The sequence below is a fragment of the Lygodium microphyllum genome, chromosome 7 (assembly GCF_053477565.2).
Source record: "Lygodium microphyllum isolate KBCC chromosome 7, Lygodium_microphyllum_v1.1.10, whole genome shotgun sequence".
NCBI classification, from domain to species: domain Eukaryota; kingdom Viridiplantae; phylum Streptophyta; class Polypodiopsida; order Schizaeales; family Lygodiaceae; genus Lygodium; species Lygodium microphyllum.
The window spans coordinates 31745512-31767003 of NC_141141.1; positions in this window are offsets into that span (position 1 = coordinate 31745512).

The following is a 21492-nucleotide window of genomic DNA, read 5'->3' on the forward strand; positions in this document are numbered from 1 at the left end:
ACCACCTCTTCTAGCGAAGGAGGGGGATTCGACTATGAATCAGAGGTTAGCTCAGATAGTGATCCAGAGATCCCTAGGCCACCCACAACCAAACACACCAAGGGGGACCTACCGGTCCACCTGAGGTGCAGACGATTGAGACAGGAAAAGGCAAAACAACCCAGGGATACTGGAACGGAAGAACAGCGAAAACCGTAGGACCTCCCTAAACAATTCACGAAATTCAAAAAGGGGGATAGGGTGGTAGTGCTGTTAGGTGCCAAACGTCAAGCATAGACAAGCGAACCAATCGAGGGACCAGCCAAGGTCAAGGAGGTGGACCTAGCCCAAGTAGGGGAACCACCCCGACTATTCTTCATCGCTGACGACTTGACTAACGTAGAAGAAACAAGTCTTGTCGCTCTCTTGCGAGAGTACATAGACATGTTCGCCTGGTCCTTAGGAGAGCTTAAGGGGGGTAGACCCTAGTGTCGTGGCCCACAACATACCCATGACGTCGGACGCAATACCGGTCAAGCAGCGACCGTACCCTATGAATCCAAAACATACTCATGTTGTCAAGGAGGAGATTGATAAGATAATGAGAGTAGGATTCATTTATGAAATTGAGCACACAAACTGGGTATCGCCCATAGTCATCGTGATGAAAAAGAATGAAAAAATCCAAGTGTGCATCAATTACAAGAAGGTAAATGTTGCCACCAAGAGGGACAACTATCTGTTGCCGTACACGGAGCACATGCTTGAGAGAGTGGCAGGCAAGGAAGCCTACAGTTTCCTGGATGGCTTCTCAGGGTATAACTAGGTGCAAGTGCATCCCGCGGACAGGCATAAGACTACCTTTGCCACTGAGTGGGGTGTCTTTGCTTACATAGTCATGCCCTTCGAGTTGACTAATGCCCCTACCACTTTCCAATGCCTCATGTGCACCATCTTTAAGGACATGCTTCGCAAGGAGTTATAAGTCTTTGTCGACGACCTCTGTGTCCACTCAACATGAGTCGAACACTTAGACAGACTCGAGCAGTCTTTAAGCGGTGTCGGTTATACTGCCTCTCCTTGAACCCCTTAAAGTGCCAGTTTTGGGTGAAGCATGGATGCATTCTAGGGCACGTGGTGTCAAAGAACGGCATTGCCACTGACTTCTGGAAGGTCAGGGTCATTGTTGACCTTCCACCCCCAAGCAACTACAAAGGAGTTCAATGCTTCCTAGGCCATACCAGGTACTATCAGTGGTTTGTACTCAATTATGCGTTGATCGTCAGACCATTGTACAAGCTGCTTATAGTCTTCGAATGGACTGAAGCATGCCAAAGGGCATACGAAGAGTTGAAGAAGGCTCTAACCACAGCACCAATCCTACGAGCCCCAGATTGGACCATCACCTTCCACGTGCATATCGACGCTTCTAAGTTTGCCGTGGGGGCAGTGTTATGCCAGCCTGGCGAACACAATTTAGACTATCCAGTGAGCTTTGCTAGCAGAAAACTCACTGAGATGGAAATGAATTACTCAATGATGGAAAGAGAAGGACTAGCCATGGTATTCATAGTAAAGAAATTCTGGCATTACCTTTTGGCCATGCCCTTCACCTTCTTTATGGACTATCAAGCCTTGCTATATCTAGTAAACAAACCTTGTGCTATAGGACGCATAGCTCGATGGCTCCTTCTGCTTTTAGAGTTTGACTTCTCCATAGTGGTACGGAAGGGAAAACAACATTACATGGCTGATTACATGTCACGCATTCCCACCGGAGAAGCCGCTAGACAAGGTGTTATTGATGAACTGCCCGACACCCATTTGTTTAACCTCTCCAGCGAGAGGGACCTATTTAAGGCTGATCTAACACCGTACTGGGCAGATGACATGAGTGACCAATCGAAAAATCCTGGCTTAGGTGATTAATCCTTAAGATCCAACCCTATCAACTGATTGCAGGCCAACTCTATAGGCTGGGGCAAGACGGATTGTTGCGCAGATGCGTGTGCGAATATGAGGTGCACGATGTGCTCTCAGAAGTGCACGACGGCATTGCCGGAGGGCACTTTAACGGAGACACGACAGCACAAAAAGTGTTGCAGTCCCAATTGTGGTGGCCCATGCTTTTCCGCGACACAGCACGATTCGTCAAGCACTATGATGAGTGCAGCAGACGAAGGTCCCAATTTGCAAAGATCAAATGGAATTAACCCCGGTTATTGCTCGACAACCCTTTGAAAAATAGGGAATTGATTTCATTGGGGCCATCAGTCCTGCGGCACAGTATTCGCAGGCTAAGTACATCATTGTGGCCACGGATTACCTCACTAAGTGGGCAGAAGCGCGAGCCACACGAAAAAACGATGCTAGAATGACAGCTAAGTTCTTATGGGAGCAAGTAATCTCATGATTTGGTTGCCCCATCAAACTAGTCAGTGACCAAGGCACGCACTTCATCAATGAAGTGATCGTGCATCTCCTATCCACCTTCCTCATCATCCATCGCAAATCCTCGCCATACTACCCTCAGGTAAATGGCCAGGCTGAATCAACCAATAAGATTCTTGTCAATGTCCTAACCAAGGTCGTCTCTGCTTCACACAGCGACTGGGACAACAAGTTTATGGCAGCTCTCTGGGCTTGCTGAACCGCTTATAAAACGGCTGTCGGTCAAACCCCCTTTAGACTGACGTATGGAACAAAAGTGATTCTATCGTTAGAGTTCTTCATTCCTAGCCTGAGAATTGCGCTTCAAGAGCGATAGGAAGGGAAGGAGGCATGGACGCAATGACTAGTTGCGCTCGAACGTCTCTCGGAGACTCGTCTTCTTGCCACCCATGCACTAATCTGTGAGAAAGCCCAACGCAAGAGCTAGTTTGACAAGCACGTCAAGCAACGCGAGTTCGAATAGGTTGACTTAGTGCTCCTCTACTCAGTTAAAGGGCATAAGCAAAAGATGAAATTTAGAGGTCCGGGACCATTCAAGGTTCATGCAATCAGCCAAACGGGCAATGTCGAACTCAAAACCCTAAACGGTGAAGGAATAGGCTTCTTCAATGGCAGTCGTGTCAAGAAGTACTACCCTCCTACGTATTCTTTGCACGAACCACCAATGTTAGAACCGTCTGTCAAGGTCCAAGTAGCCACAATCACTGAAATCGATGACGAGGATAAGGAAGCCATGGAGCCCGCATACCTTCGTATCACAATCACGACCAAACAAACATGTGCTTTCACCACCTTGATCGACAAGGGAGCAGACTTCAACGTCCTAACCTATGATCATTGGACTCAACTTGGTTAGCCGCAACTTCAACCCACCATTGCAAAATTAAGCCCATATGGGGCTCATTCCTATGCACTACTCGGCAAGTGCAAGGAAGTCGTTTCTATCGAGTCTAAGGCTATCCAATATTTTTCTGCATGCTGCCAAATTCTAAAAACGCAGGCACAGAATCACTGCTTGGGCGCACCTTCAAAAAGCAGACCCACTACAATGTCGACTACACATTGCAGCACATCCACCTAGCAATAGGCAACGTTCGCATTGTTACAGCTTTCAGCAAGGGCTGTGCAACCTCATCCCAGCCACCGATAGAAACACCTGTAGGCAATTCTAAGGAGGGGGGTAGTGTGCGGCTGCCACTCCCCGAGTCTCATCACCCACAACCCATACCAGCCAAAGCTAAGGCCCCACAACCTTGCCTCCAATGGGTGCCTAAACAACCGCAACAGCCACCTAGGAGTCGATGCTCCTACCCTCATAAGGCCAGAAACTCTAAACCTAGGAGGCCCAAACACAGTTACAATAATAGACCTGTACTCAGTCAAAGATGGGTCTCCAAGGCTCTCTTGCGCGCACAAGGCTACTATGAGGGCAATGCTTGGCTATGAATACCTAAGGCCCACACGGCCAGAGGTACCACTCGTACGCCAACCTCAAGCTCAATCATCCCAAAAACCATAGGACCTCAAAGCCACAAGCCACAAAGCTTCCCCGACCCGCAACCATCGAGTCCATCCATGCGTGAACCATCCACATCGCCCAAGCCTGTCGGACCAATCAACAACCACTAGCTCGAGCATCATCACAAGCAGGAAATGATCCGACTTCACAAATCCATCCTAAAAGCAATAGGCCATCACTCGAGGCCGCTGCTAACCTAGCCCCTGTCCCAACGACCCAATCGCAAGCTCCTAAAGTCCTACCATAGCAACTCTCCGTCGTCAAAGGCTCAAGTCCTACCAAACCCCAACCACCCGCAAGCCTTAGGCCCTCTTATAAGAGGAAATCCTTTCTCTCACTAGTAGCTGATTTAGCGGAGGAAACAAGGGATGATGTGGTGGATTGCATTAAGCGATGGATGCTCCTTTTGTGTCACTAACTCTGAGCTACGATCGCCTCGACTTAGGCCTATTGGATGAATCCTTCGCAGCTAAAGTTCAAACGATGCCTTGTTCTTGGGAAACATTTGAATTTGCATTTGCAAAAGCCCCTACCTCCGCTCCTAAGTTGCTCAGCGACGGTGAGATCTCAAAAGAGCAAGAAATCAAACAATGCCTCATCACATCGTATGATCAACGAACCACCTCTGCTATCAATGACCAAGAAGTGGCGGAGTTGTCAAAACTTGCTGAGACAAACTCCCAGTTCTTAAGGCATTGGTACGATCTTAGACTACAATGGGAAGTTGAAGGATGCCGAGTAATGACCAACGTCGAGCAGCGATGTGCTATCAAAATGGCAGAGTACGACCCCACATATGTCAGGTCGACATCATATTGAGTGTTAACCATGCTGCGAGGCCGTCCTATAGAAGACCACATCAAGGGACACCCCTACCTCGACCGCTTGTTGATCGAAGAAGAGTTTCACATTGCTAGCTGAGCCAACTCGGGCGACTTCCTGACTCGCATTCTCACATAAATCACCCAAGTGGGGATTAAACCCTCCGACTTGGACCGCGAAGCCCATTTGGAGTATAACCCCAATTTCTATACTTGGCTCCTTCACAAGTAACCCCTACACCTCCATGCCAATAGCCCTACACGTTCTGACCCTCATCCTAGGAAGGATCCTTCTCAAACTGAAAGGGGAGGGGGTAAAGTGAATCAAATCAAAAGCAATAAAGCAAATCACAATTAGTAAAGTATGTAGACATACATTGTGAAAAACGGATGGGGTAGAAAAAAGGGCACAAAAACTCTGAATTAAAAGGCAAAAAGTCAAAGTCTGAAAAGGGAATCTGCACTAGACTTTAATGAATTCATTCAAAAGCATAGAGTTTTTTCTATTTCAACAATTACTATGTCATAAGCACTAACAAAAATTACGGTTATGATAGGAACAAAAAATGTCGCAGTAGGACCGAGCCCACCGACATCCACAATTTGGAAGAATTAGTGGCCAAAGAAGAGGTGGCCAGGAGCATCGTGGAAAGCTGCAACCTCAAAAAGTACCTGGAAAGTTTTGCACGAGAACCTGAGCACACAAGCTGTGTGGAATTTCTCAGGTCCTACAATCCCAACAAAGAGTGCAGCACTGTCACAGTGGTGGGGAGAGGACAAAATACTAAGTAGGTACTAGTGCGTCTAACCCCGACCTTGGTGGAGAAGGTATTGGGGCTGAAACTGAAGGAGGAAAAGAAGCAAAAGAGGGATGTGTATGCCATGCTGGGGATGAGAAAGAAGGATGTGCTAACGAACGATGGCATCAATATCTAGGACATCCCCAATGCAGAGGCCAGGCTATAAGCGAAGCTCATACATGCGCTCCTTTCCAACCAATGCTATAACGCATTGATGCATCGGATCAGCATACCAATACTGGAAAATGTAGCGGCCTAGATCTTGCACGAAGTCGACTGGAACGGCTATGTGCGCAAGACTATCGACCAGGCAGCCTGAGCGCTAGCCTTAGGAAGCCTACCAACAAGAGGAGAATCGCTGATGTTAAAGGCCGCAAAAAGAAAAAGGGCTTCCTCCAAAGCCTCGTTCATCGCATATGGGGGCATTTTAACGGCTCTTATCTAGGAGGTCGTAAAGGAAGTAGAAGAGGTGGAGGGAGAAACACCCGACCGATCACCTCCCCATCAACACCAGGACAGGTCTAGCGATAGGATGGAGATAGAGGAAGAAAGGGAAGAGCAGAAGAGCAAAAAGCAGGTTAAGGAGACTAAGGAAAAAGCAGCGCAGAAGAAGAAGAAACAGGATGAAGGCCGTAGAAAGGAGAGGGAGGACTTGGAGAAAGCGAAATGACAATCCCTCAGGGAGGCAAAGGAGAGAGAAAGAAAGAGGAAGCAGGAAGAAGAAGAGACAACTAAACAAGTCAGGCAGGCTAAAAAGGAGTCCAAGCGAGAGACTGAAAGGAGAAGAAAAGAATAGCAGGAGGAAAAAGAAAAACTAGAGGAAGAATGCAAAAAGGCCGAGGAGGAAAGGAAAAGTAGAGTCGCGGAGAAGGAAGAGGAGTTAAGAAGAAAAGAGGAGGAGGACGTGGCCAAAGCTAGATGCCAGTCCATCGAGCAGCAGTGCAGGGCAGATAACCCTGAAGCTTGGAATCAGCCCAGGGAAGAGAGGCCTAGCTCCAGCATATAGGCCCCAGAACCCGCGCCCCTTGCAGTTCCAGAAGGAAAAGGCAAAGCACCCCTGCATCCCATCCCCACCCTCATGGTACCCCCCGCTGAACCCACTATGCCCACCCCTAGCATCCCCACGAGCTTGGAAGTGTCCAACCTAGTGGCCTGGATGCAATACTTCATCAGCAAGGAAATGGCCCAAGGGAAAAGCACGAGAACTATGACCATGAGACCAAAAAGGCCAGCTACAGATGCTAAATCAAGGCAGGATCAAAAGCGCTCGTGCATGGAGGCCTCAACCACCCCCACCCACACAACAATGATGCCACTAGCCAGTTACGACGAATACGTCGCTGAGCTACTCTCCCAAACTAGAGAAAGAAAAGGAGGAGAAAAGGTTGGCTGTGGGGCTGAGTTGATGACAGAAAAAGAGTCAGTGGTAGCTTTCCAATTGGAAAAAACCCGCATCATCACCATGCAGCAACGCCAAATATTGGAACTCAAGCAAGAGCTGAAAGCCAAAGAGGATAAGGAAGAAAGTTACAAGCAATGGCTGGAGGACAAGAATCAGGAACTCATGCAGATGCAGAGGGACTACAAGCTCCTCCTGATGCAATATAAGGAATTGGAGTCAAAGTATAAGGAACTAGAGTCAAAGACCGCCACCATTGGGCAGATGATGGAGGAGCTGAACGCCAAGGAAGAGGAGAGGAGCCAAGAGAGGGAGCAACAACGAAAGAAGATCAAGTCTATGACCGATCAGCTACTACGGCTCGGGAAGAAAGAATAAGATAACATGATCAAAGAGCTCAGGGCCCAGGAGTAGAAGCTCGTAACCCTAGCTCAAAAGCAGGGGGAGAGCATGAAAGGAATGAGCAAAAGGGCCGAGGAATGGGCTACATAGAACGAGGCATGGCTGAAGGCTCTGGCGCGGCGCCTCACCTTGGTGGAGAAGGAAAAAATCTTGGCAAAAAGCAAAGCAGACACCATCCAAACAGCCTTCACTGGCCAACAACAAGCCTTCCTCAATACGCTGTTGGATACAACTCAACCAGAGGGAGTAGAGCCATTGGAGGTGGTAAAGAAGAAATTAAGCATCGCATGCAGAGCTCTGCATGCGGGGCTGTAGATCCCACCCCAACCTGCAGAGGTAAGGCTGGGCCTAGAAGAGCAGTGAAAGTATCTACTACTGGATGGCCTAACCCCATAGGAGGCAGATGCCCTTGGCTTTGAAGAAAGAGCACTACAAGAAAGCCGACAGGGGGAGGAAGTCGAATTCGAAATTGACATGAACAAATTCAAAGAAGATGTAATCCTGCAGCCCCCCTCGCCGCATGAACAAAATCACAACCCGACCCGCAGACATGCCATCCTTAAAGAGCAGCAGAAAAAGATGGTCAAAGAGGCCAGAAAATGACTGCATGCCAAGCCAGTCATGCAGCCCTCCACTCCCCTCCCACCATACCTCGAAGACCTACCATTGCAATTCCATGCAGAACTAGTGGTCTGGGAATGGCAAGAACTAGAAAATGACCCTTTCTCTTTCAGTTTCCTTATGCCTGATAGCCTGAGAAGGGTCCTACCGATTAAGGCAATGGAGGAGGTGATCACGGCTAGTAGCCGACTAGGCCAAAGATGGCTAGAGGATAGGGCCAAGACCCCCACCTTGTGGGGCACGGAAGAGGCCAAATTTTGGCAAGATAAAATACAGGAGGTGCCACACACGGTAAGGGGCTGTGATTGCCAACCCCTCTGGAGTGTTACAGTTACGGGATCTAGAGCATGGTAGTGAGTTATGGTGGATGGAAGAAGAAGTGTGGACTCATGATGGAGAAGACAAAGACACTGTTTGTTACACAAGTGAATTAGGTTCCAAGATTGAGACTTGGACTCATAAACACAATCTTGTGTATGTGGACAATGACACTGACACTTCACTGGAAAGAAAAGAGTACTATCATTGCATTAAGAAAAGGAAGCAAGTACGATGCTTTATAGGAAAGTAGGAAACTGCAGTATGCACCACTGTGCATATGGGATAGGTTAGCCTGCATGTCCTTGGCCTTGAAGCTCCATACAAAGAGGCTGTTTAGTGAGTGTGATTGCTGATTCTCAACATGGAGGAGGCGAATATGTAATAGCAACATGCTCTCCTGGATGGCTTTTTGCAACACCCTACCCTACGAGTGGAATGACCCCACGTTTATGGCGTATCCCTGTAGGGTAGGCGTGGATTTTGTCGCCACTCTCCATGGGAGGCAGGACTTCCCCGTCATCTACAATGCCAATGCCACTTCCTTTGAGAACGCTCTATTTTTTGATCTAGGAAGCTTGCCTGCCTCCATGACGCATTTCCTTGCTGAGTTCTCCTCTTGCCTAGATCCCGCATTCATAACCACCTGTAATTACCTTAGGCTTATTAAACTCCTACTTAAGCAAGATCCGGCACTACAAGAAAGTGGCTTGCCTCCCCTCTTTTTTGATCCTAATGCTATCGACAGTTGCACTATGACCTGCTTAATGATGAGGGCTAGCCTACTACCTTCATTTTGTCTAGCGCTCCTAGAGGATATGAGCGACAGCCAATTCACTAGGTGCAATCACCCCTTCCTATCCACCACCTCTCTCCATGTCCACATGAACCTGAAAGGGTACATGCAGAGCCATCAATTTTTACGCAAATCCATCCGCCCGCCCTCCCCCCCTCATTCCGACGACAAGAACTAGACTTGGCTATCCTGCTCCTCATGTAATATTATCCCGATATGTATCCAAAATAAAATAAAATTGCACGATCACTGCACCTAGGGGTCCTTAAGCTAGGCATGTCCAGTGACCTTGTTCAGCTGGCTCCACTCCTAACCCCTAGACCTTTTTTATCCCCCACATCACACTTAGGGCACATCAATAGCAGGACACACCTAGGGAGATAACACTCCTCTATGGTTCAACCTGTCACCCTAAGCCACTGGCACCACCCCTCCTTAACACAAATGGGATCCTCAAGTGTGGGAAATCACCGAGGTTTGCCTGTGGTTAAGACCCACTTCCCCATTTCACTAGCACGAGCACATTGCACCAACATGCTGTGGACCGCACCCCCCTAGGTAGAGCACTGCACCTTCTTCTTTAAGTACACCACAAACGCCCAATCACCAACATCAGAGGCCCTCATCCACCCATGCAATCCACTGAACTGCTTCGAAAAACCTCGTTCTTGAGCTTCCACAAACTTCTGAGTCTACATGTGGCCCTCACCCTTCCACCCACACCAAAAGTGCCATGGGACTGGCATCTGTCTAGGAGGGGGGTAATGTTGACCCCAAGTCAAGATGGCGAAGTTAAGATGGCAGAAGATGGAGAAAAAGCAAAGGAAGATGAAGAAAGAGCAAAGACACGCAAGCAGCCTCTAAAGATGAACCGGGGCAAAAAGCGCAATCTTAAAAGAAAAGGCGCCTCAAAAAAACTCGAAAAATCCTTGTAAAAGAGCACCAGGCTCCCTCCTATGCCCATTGTAAAATATTAGATGGGTGTAGCTAGAGGCATGGGGCTAAAAGAGAAAAAATGGAAAAAAGACCTTGCCACAATGGCCAGCCATGTAAAAAAGGGATGGGTGCCCATGGGATTTCAGGGTTTGTATATATAAAGTTCAAAAAGTGAATAAGAGATCATTCTTTGGTGTGTGGCAAAATGAGTCTTCTTCTTCTTCTTCTTCTTCTCTCCTTCTCACCTTCTTACTTGTGTGTGCTCTTGAGAGAGGGAGTGTGAGAGTGTGAGGGAGTGAGTGTGTGTGAGAGTGAGGGATCAAGAGGGTGAATATCTTCACCATCTCCTCTTCTTCTCCTTCTCTTCCCTTCTCTCTTCTTGCACGCATGGCTATGGAGGATGGAGCTTGGAGGTGGAGGAGGCTTGAGGATGCTTGAGCTAGCATCTAGGATCGTGGAGCTACCAGTGTGTGGAAGAGAGGAGGCAACTCATATCGGCACTAAGGTAAGTTCACTACACTCGTAGGATTGGCTAGGTGAGAGATAGCCATTAGAGCTCGCTTGGAACGCTTGAAACAATAAGCGGTCCGTGGGTCTTGGCGGTTGAACGAAAGCTCCCACAACATCTCACTTTTGGAGAGGGATATTATTCGAGGCCATTGGGACTCAACTTTGCTTCAATACAGCCTATCAACCTCAAACTGATGGCCAAACGGAGAGAGTCAACCAAGTCATTGAAGACATTCTTAGGGCATGTTGCTATCATGAACCCAAGAAATGGATCCAATATCTACCATTAGTAGACTTTGCCTATAATGATTCTTACCAACAAAGCATTCAAATGATGCCTTTTCAAGCATTGTGCGGGCATGATTATCGTACTCCATTGAATTTTTCAGATCCTAACTTGAGGGTAGAAGCTTCCAAAGAAATGCTTGAGGAGATGGATGAGTAGGTCAAGACCATCAGACAAGATATTAGAGCCACCAAGGATAGGCAAAAAGACTATGCAGATCTAAATAGACAAGAGTGACTCTTCAAAGAAGGGGATATGGTCTTTATTCAGGTACACCCCAAGAAGAGCTCCTTATCACTAGGAGAATTTAAGAAAATGAGTCTAAGGTGTTGTGGACCCTACAAGACCCTCAAATTCCTAGGGCCCAGTGCATACAAACTCCAACTCCCTGAGAATGTAAAGGTTCACAATGTATTCCATGTTAGCCTACTAAAGAAATATGCATCCAATCCTAGTCACATACTCAATGATCAGCAAGTTGTAATGCCAGGCCAAGGAGTCCTTGAGCTCTAGCCACACAGAATCCTAAACACTTGGAAAAAGAGATTGAGGAGTAAAACCCTCAAAGAATACCTCATCCCAGTGGAAGGACTATCCAAAAGAATATGCCACATGGATTGACGAGAGTACTCTCAACCAAAAACACCCCAATTCCTTTCGAGATGAGGACATCTTGATTCCTTAAGCGGGGAAGGACTATCCAGAAGAAGATGCCACATGGATTGACGAGAGTACTCTCAACCAACAACACCCCCAATTCCTTTCGAGATGAGGACATCTTGATTCCTTAAGGGGGGAAGGATGTAATACGCCACCATGATGATGACACAACCCCCCTTTTGTGTTCCGTTGTCCCACTGCCACAATGACGTTCCCCCCCCCCCCGGTTTTATCTTGCCGCAATCATTGTTAATATTCCCCTTGTTTTTTTAACTTCAATGTGTGTGTGTGTGTGTGTGTGTGTGTGTGTGTGTGTGTGTGTGTGTGTGTGTGTGTTATTGCTAATTATGCCTCTCCTCCCCCCTGTCAACTCCATCGAATGATGGCGGGAGGGGGAGATGAACTAGGAGAAAATGAAGCTAAGGCAACTATCACTCGACAATGGGTGGAGGAGGAGATCACAACGAGAGAAGGTGTGATGTGGCAGGCAGAGGAGATTGAAGACTGCGAAGACAATGATTGCAATGGGGGGAGGGGCACACGTGTGCCACCTCCAATCTCACTAATCTCTCCTTCTCCTTCCAAAAGGCATAGTCTACATGGGGGGAGGGCCAGTTTGGCTGCCAAGGTAAAGATAGAGGGAGGGGGCCCCATGCTATCACCCCCATAACGCCCTTCCTTCCTCCCCCCTATAAACCCCCCCTTAAGAAACGAGGGAATCCTTTCCTTTCCCCCCCCCTTAATTATCACTAACTTTCCCTTATAGATCATTTTCCTCCCCCTCTTCCTTTCAACGAGGCCGTTATTCTTCTTTCCCCCCCTCTTGCTACCAGTTTGAGAAGGAGAGAGAAGGAAAGAGAGGTAGTGAATGAGAATAAGAGGGAGAGAGGGAGAGAGTAAGAGAGAGAGGGAGAAGAGGCTCAGGAACCAACCCCTTCCTTGGGCAAAGTCTCAAGTACCATCTTTCCCCCATTGCAAGCCTTGTAACCTCTCCATCAATTGCCTCAAGTAGACAAGGAGTCCGCGAAAGGCAAGACAAGGAGTAGTAACTCTGGCACCAAGGAGTCCTTTGAAGGAAGCGAAGGCCGCCTCCAACTCCACAATGGCCCCAAAGCATAAGCTCTCCCAAGAGACTCGAAAAGTTGACTACAAGGGAAGGTTCGGAAAAAGACGCCACTATCAACACGAACAGTTTATCAGGAGTAAACGGTGACTCCACTCTCCAAAACGAGGTACTGCTACAACATTAGAAACTAAAATTGAATATTTAAGCATAAGCATTATTAGAAATAAATTCATACTTCACATCGGATAGTTTGCATATTTTGAAAGGTAGCCAAAAAGAGGTTTAATAATCATGGAATGTCGAAAATAAAATGGGTATCTACGGGTGTAGCGAAAACAAGTCAAGAAATAAGATCTAACTTTCGCAAATGCATCATAGATGGTCAAGGTACATAAATATTCCATCTAGGCCAATTATACTCCATAGACCATCGTAGAGAATTAACTTGCATTTGAATCGATGCATGTACACTCGCATTTGAGTAATTAAGTCATGCCTTTTGAGTTGCATAAATGTAGTGGAAGGGATTTCTACGAATATGGACCTTCCATCGCATTGACAATGTAGGGGAGACTTGCATTAGGACTTGCATGGCATCATGAATAGCTTCAACTGCACCACATAATGGGGTATGCATCCAAAAAGGTAGATTAGGATGCGCACGTGAATTGTTGAGCTTGTTTGAAAGGAATAGTTTGATAAATAAGGTATTGGACGGTAAGCGAAACCAAGGTTTAGCTCAACCCACCTAGGACCCTAGTTGCAAGATGAATCGGCTTGACTTTACGACCATATTTTTGACTTGAAGCCAACATGCTCGTTGGTTTCTACCCCAATAGCCAACCGTGATGAACCCAAAACACAAGCAAACGCGCTAATTGGTCTCTACCCCAATAGCCAACCGCGATGAACCCAAAACACGCTTAAGTATACCATTTTGGGAATATGAAACACCCTGAAATTAACACAAGGAAGCTCAAATATAGTATCCACAAGGAGAAGGACTACTCACCAAGCTACATTCGATGCTCGTAGCTATCTCGGAATGGTATGTAGACTTGGTTTACGTTTTCTTGAAGAGAAAAATAGTAAATATAAGTATCCATTATCTTGAAGACGAGGAGACCCTATGGTGAACCTAGAACTTGATAGAGTTCTAAGGTAGGAAAAAAATGATTACCAATCGACTCAACAAAACCATAGACTAAGATCTTAAGATAGGGGGGGATCAAAAGATAGTAATCCAAGGAAGATCTCATTTAAACTATAGTAAAATTGCCCTGCCCTAATACATAGTAGTGAGGTCACGCAGAGGGTATTCCCCATCCCCCGAGAAATAATGGAAAATGATGCCAAGGGAGGAATGATGAAGAAAATTGACGTTAGTGTCAAAGATGAGGACTCCACCTTAACAGATGTCTTGAGAGCACTTGCCTTCACTGTTCGTTTGTGCTTGTAAATCTAGGTACAATGTCTGTGAATGGAATGAATGACCCAAGCTCACAATGGAAATTTGAATAATAAATCAATTTGAATTCAAGGAGCGCGGGCCAAGCTACCCCCAGCTATTTGCCAACCCTAGCCAAGGAGGTTCCAAATAACCATGATAGGAACATGGACCGAACCCATCACGAGAGGTCTCTCAGTAGGTTAGTTTGAATATAGGAGGATGCTTGGATGCCAAGGGGGGCTCTGGCCATAAATTCCTTGCCTCCGGGTCCTACTCAAACAATCTATGTGAATCGGGATAGAATCTCGAGGCCCTATTACTAGTGCAAGGGTGGATACTTGGAGGAAATAAGATGCATCCTCACCGATAGTAGAATTCGTCCCTTCTAGACAAGACTTGTATTTCAGTTAAGAACATAATATAAAGTTTACTTCTAAAGGACTTGTCTGAACTGCTTTTGTGTCAGTGCCATAAGTTGCACAAACAAACCTTGTTTCTTAAAAGGCTTAATTAAGGAAGCTATTTTTAAATGTCCTTCATAAATGTGATAGAACCTACTTAGGTAACTAAATAGCGCCCATTGAGGGAAGCGGGTGGACGAAATCCCCGACGGGTTTGTCCTATGGTAGGGTGGTCCGAGAGAACTGGGAGGCTTCTCACAAGGATTTATCGTTGGGTTGACTTTAGGAATTGTTAAGTTAGAACCCGATTCATGCCATTTAGGGGACCAAAATGGGACTATGCCCTACAGGCGAGAGGTTGAGCAGCGCATCTCCCTCTCATTTCCCATTCTCTTTGAACAAAGTGTGGCATGGTTTTTGCTTAAGATTGGGTATCTCTGCATAAAGTAGGATGTCCAAAACCAGATGCTAGAATGCTATTAGGAGACCTTGTCAACTAAGAACCCAGATTTTAGGTTGATCATAGTCGGTTTTGCGACTGCGAATGTTCCGTTGCAAGGCAAACTCACGAAACCCTAGGTGAAAAGCCCTGGAACATCCCATGGGAGTGCCGGGTGGCGACGCTTAGATTCATTTCTCGATGGACCACTAAAACATGCTTAGATAGCCAATAGGCAAGCATGTTACACTTTTTAAGCCATATTTTGCCAAGCACTTGTCAAACTTTGTATTAGATCTCAGACATGAGATATGACATCCAAACTCATTTTTAGTATGTGTCTTAAAATCCTTGAACACGTTAAGCACCTCATCTTTGTGCTTCAGGATATACAACCATGTATATCTGCTGAAAACATGGATTAATGACACATAATACCTGGCACCACCAAAAGATGCATTATGGGGGGCAAGACCACATACATCTAAATGTATTGATTGCAAAGGTCGAGAACTATTTCTAACATGCCATAAAAATGGAAACCTTGCTTGTTTCCCAAACTGATAGGAAAAATAGACATGTTCTAGATCAGTATACTTAAACTTTGGCATACCAAGTACAATTTACTTTTGGTGTATATTTTTCAACCTCTGAATATTAACATGACCAAAGAGTTTGTGCCACATTTCTACATCCCGAACTACTCCATTATCATGGGCAAACATGGTTGCTTTCAATTCAAGGATAGATGCATCCAAAGTTAACATTATGCCATCTCTCTTGCCTTCAATAATCAATTTGTAGCCATTTCCATATTCCTTAATAAAGCAACTATCTCTATTGAATCTGACTTACAAATTCTATTCTGCCATCTATCCAAACTGACAATAAATTCTTACTAATAGAAGGCACATGTAGAACATCATATAGACTCTCTTTTTTGCCATCAGGCATGATTAGCAAAACCACACCTGTATGCTTAATATCATGTTGTGTCACCACCAAAGCATACATATCCATGGAAACCTAGTGACAGCTCATCAAACCACTCAGCATGTAGAGTCATATGATTAGATGCTCTTGAGTCTATATACCACTTGTCATCCTTTCCTTGCTTAGATGTATTCTTAGAAACATGCTACATAGCAAACAACCTATCTCCTTGATCATCCTATGTACTGCTAGAAGATACATAATTTCCATGTTTTCTACCTTTTTCCTTTATATCTGCTTGCTTTTTATGACAATCCTTTACTATGTGTCCATATCTTCCATAATAATGATAGTCTTTATCCCTGTTAGACTACTCATGCAAATGCCAAGAGCAACCTCTGTCTCTAGGTGATCTTCACATGTTGCCTTTAAAGGCTCCAAATCCTTGTTATCCTTATGCATTCAAACTTTTCCATGCATTCTATTGCTGCTATCCATATATGTATTTTGAGTATCCCCATGACCTTTAAAAAATCCTTGAACTCTACCACCTCTAGCTCGCTAACTAGCGTAAATACAATATATTTGTTCCCTACTAAGAGGTACTCGAACCTATATTCAAGCCAAGCTTGACTTCCTCATGTAGTATCAATGCAAGTAATTCATCCCAATCAAGGGGATCTACTCTCATTGAAATTGAAGTATCAAATGGTTCGTACTCCTTGCCTAATCCATTAAATGTAACTGCAATCATGTCATCCTCTGACACTTTAGAACCATTAGTAGAAAGCTGATCTACTATGGCTTTTATCTCTATCGTATAAGCTTGAATGCTCCTACCATTTCTAGATATATTATTAAAGTGCTACTTAAGTTGTATCTTCCTTGCATAAGTAACATTACCATAGTTCTTCATGAGAATATCCCAAGCATTTTTTGGGGACTGATAGCTTGTAATGTGCATAGCCATTGCATAAAAAATGCATAAAGAGAACCAATGCAATGCTTTGCTTACTCTTTCCAACCACTATCGATGAGCATTCTGCTGATCATGAGTCTGATTTGATTTAGGCAATTCAAGTTTTACTTTAGCCCCTATACACAAATCCCAATAACCTCTACCAATCAAGAAATTTTGCACCATGAATTTCCACAAATAAAATTCTTTATTATCAAGCTTCTCTCCCACAATTTGAGTGATATTGACAGTGCCTTGAGCATTTGCCATATCTGCAGCAATAGTATTCAGTGCCATATACAACCTATAAGTGTCTGACTCGCCTGCAAACCACTCAGTTGTGTATGATAGTTTTAGTCCAAGAACTTGTAATAGTAAATCTCTGCAATAACTAGTGTGTTACAGCTTGCATGCATGTCAATATACATCCCCAATCATGTAGTAGAATATCTAGATGCAGTAGCATGCCAAGTAGACATAATTTATAGGATATATTTGATGTAGGTATCTTCCCAAAACTTATGATAGACAACAAACTATGAGCAATTAGCAATAAATTCTCTGTATAAACTGAATTATTTTAAGCTCAAGTTAGCCTCAAAAAATCCCAGACATATGCCATAACCTCTAGGGTTTACTACAGGTACATATGAGCATAAACAGTGACTCATATGAGCAATAGCAATGTCAGACACACTCTTCACAAGCTACAAATTGCCAAGTCAGTGCAAAACTAGTAGTAAAAAAACTATCCAATTTTGAGCATTCAATGCTCACTTCAAATCATAAACCTTCTAACATGTATGCATCAACATCCAAGCACTTAAAGGTTCCAACCAATGCTCCAAGAGGCTTCAACTACTACTAAATATGTACTGTCCAATTTCAGGATAGATTTCAGCCTATTAATACTTCTCATAATTGAGTATTAAGCACTCTAGAACCGTGCCAAAATGCATGAGAGTAAGGGCATATGCATTGTCAACCATCAATAGGCACATTAGAATTCAATATAGTTCCCAATGAGCTATAGCCAAGTGGTTGTATGTTGTCCTTATGTAAATGTAGCAAACCTACTCTATTTTATAGCCAATATTTGACTCAATCATTCCACAAATGAGCTGAGACTCTCAATACCAATGTTATAGGGTCTTCTTTAATCCCTAACAAGTTTTTTGTTAGCTAGTGAAGTGTGTCGATGGCTATCCAAAGTTGAGTCTAAGAAATAGTAAATGGCCAATATACATGCACAGTTTAGGCGTGATCACACAGCCTGTTGATGTCTTTAGATCTAATTTTCAACCAGCAACCACAATGTTTTAACACTTAAATAATGATTGGCTACCTTTACATAACATTTCTCTTCATTCTTGAGCATTAAAGTATGGCATTTGATGGTTGATGTTGCCCATTACACCCTCAAGAGAAAAAAGTGCAATTTGTGAGCATCATGTTTTCTGGTCTATTGCAAATGATTGTCATTAATGAGTTCATTAACAAGCTCTAACACATGCCATTGATCCTCTATGCAAGCCTCAACAAGTTCTGATAGTTGCAAGAGTTCCAACTCTGATACATTCCTTTCAAATGTTGCTTATGGCTTCACTTTCTTGCAGATCCACTTTAGTCTTCTCCTCTTCAAGCTCTAGCTTTTGTGACTCCAATGCTAAGCTTATAGGCTCAAGGTTTCATTGTTTCATGGCTCTCATACCATGTCAAATTTTTAGAGGGAGAAAGAAAGGCACAGACATTGAGAGAAACCCACACACAGAAAGTAGAGTACTCTCATGTCCTTCACCTTCATTATTCAGAACCTATATTCTAAGGTCTAGTCACACACTATATAATAGTCTACATCACTAAGTGACTATGTCACTAACTATGGTTGAGTCTCCAACTCATTTATTACAACACACATGGCAGATGATGATGATAGCTAAGAATAAAGCTCTCAAGATAGAGTCGGTGACAGTGATCAGGAGCTTGAATCTCAACAAACAAAATCAATGCTCCACTTCTCAAACGACGAGGTAACGAGAATGGGACTTAGTGGCCCCTTACAAATTTTACTAGCGCCATCTCTCTAACAGATATCACAACGATTAACATATGCAAAAGCATCCTAGAAAACCATTGGCCACCAATAGCTAGCATGTAAAGCTTTCTAAGTGATGAGCCATCTAAAAAATAACCCCCTAATGTTGAGTCATGACATTCCTCTAGAATAAATAACATCTCATTAGGCACCACACAATGATGATACACCTCATCCACTCCCCTTCTATACAAAAGACACCAGTTATAATGGAAAAGTAAAGTGATTGTTGCTTAGTCTTCCTCTTTTCAAATTTAGAAAGAGTTTTTGTTGAGTTACCATGGATAGATAATGCATAATCAACACATACCACAATGGCATTGAGGCTACATCCATCTTGCATAGATCCTCACAATCACTAATATCAATCCACTCTTCCTTAGGATCACCAAAATCTACTAAACATGGATAGATAATGCATAATCAACACATACCACGATGGCATTGAGGCTACATCCATCTTGCATAGATCCTCACAATCACTAATATCAATCCACTCTTCCTTAGGCTCACCAAAATCTACTAAACATTCAAAAATACCCTATAATTTTGGTGACTTACTTTGAATCTTATAGTCAACCTCTTGAAAAGAGCTTAACCACTTAGCTAAGCAATCAAGGGGTTGAAGCTTATTCAATGATAATCTAGACCCTCAGTCTTGGTGGAAAGCACCACCTTCTCATAAAAAATGTAATGGCTAAACTTCTTGGTGGAAAATACCATAACCAAACACACTTTTTCTAAATAACTATAACAAAGCTCCAAAATGACTAATTTTTGGCTTGCAAAAGTGATTGAATGATAAAGCTACACCTTCCTAAATTGGGATGGGCAACAATTGATATTATGCCTCATTATAGCCACTGCATAAAGATATAGAAAACCTCGCCCCTCTTTGGAGCTTTTAACACTGGCATTTTGGATAATTCCATCTTAATATCCTCAAATGCCACTACACATGGTTCAATCTATTTGAAAACATGGCTGTGCACAAGGATATTTTTCAAAAGTAATGAGCTCTTAGCTAATGCATTAATGAGCCGATCATAATAGCATATAGATGAAACAAAGCTATGAATCTCCCTAGGACTAGTGGGCAGGCTCATGGCCATAATGACTACAACTCTCTCAAGATCAATGGTGATGCTAGCCACACTCACAACATGACCCAACAATAATCCATAAGGAACCCCGAATACACACTTTCGAGGATTTAACACTATGCAGTACTCATGGCAATCGTCAAAGCACTTATGTAGAACAATGAGTTGTCTATCATGGGTTATGATAGTCTCTCCCAAATCATCTATAAAAACCTTAAGTTCTTTAGGGGAAATATCAGTAAATGTCTTATCATCTATTCTTTGCCAAGACCCAAGAGCATTGCATAGACCAAAAGCCATGACATGGTACGCAAATGTACCAAAGGCTATAATAAACATCGTTTTGAACTTATCCTCCTTAGCTATGGACATTTGATTATAACCCATAAAACAATCCATGAAGAGTACATTTCTTGCCCTACCAGAGCTGATCTAAAATGTGGTCAATAGAGGGAAAAGGGTAATAGTGCTTTAATATCTCTTATTCAAGTCCTTAAAATCTATGCATAGGTGGATTTCATTGCTCTTTATCTTCCTTATCACAATCACAAACACCATTCAGTATGTTCAATAGGAAATATTAGACATGCATTCCTTAATTGTATTGATTCCTAAAAAAGAGGTTCTCTTAGCTCAACAAGCATTCATTTAACCTTCTGTCTTACTCGCTTACTATCTTCTTTCAATGGGATTGTGTGCACAAAAACAATAGGGAGAATCCCCTTCAATTCATCATATCTCCATGCAAATATATCCCTAAACTCCTATAGGAGAGATACATAATTCACAAACTCATCAATAGATAATATAATATCGAGTTTGATTGGATGGGAGTCATTTTAGGAGTTCCAAGATCCCACTCTATTACATTGTATCGTGTATGTAATATTTTTCCCCTATTGACTCATTTAAATACACTTGATAGCCTTCCTCCATTATGGAACCCTCTTCAAACTCATTGGAGCTTGAAGCTCAAGTGGCATAGGTGCCCTCCAATGCCTCCCATCTTGTAGTGGGAGATGGTTCCCTTTCATTCAATTGGCATTCAAGATGAACATCCAAAATCATTTTCCTCAACACATGCCCAAAGATCAATTCACCAGCTTGGATATCTAAGAAGAAATTAGAGTGTAATATGCATGGCTGCCCTAGCAACAATTGATAGCTTGGTTTCCTAGCAAATCAGATAACACGAAAATCAAGAATGCACTCAATATGCCCTACTATTACATGTACTTGTTGAGATATTATTTCTTCTAGTTGTCTTAAATGGTCATCGACCATTTTTAGGATAGTTGCAACATCCTTTTGAATGGATAAACCAAGCCTCTCCAATAAGTTCATACTCATAATATTTATGGACTACCACAACATTTTCTATCAAGATGCCATCAACATACACCTACACCCTAGGTTAGTGTTTCTCCACATGTTCCCACTAGTTAGTGCCTACTTGATTGACACCAGTAGGCTCTATAACATAACCGGTTCTTAGGATTTTCTTGAACTCCTTGGGAATGTTAGGTGACAACCATATTAATTGTAGCAA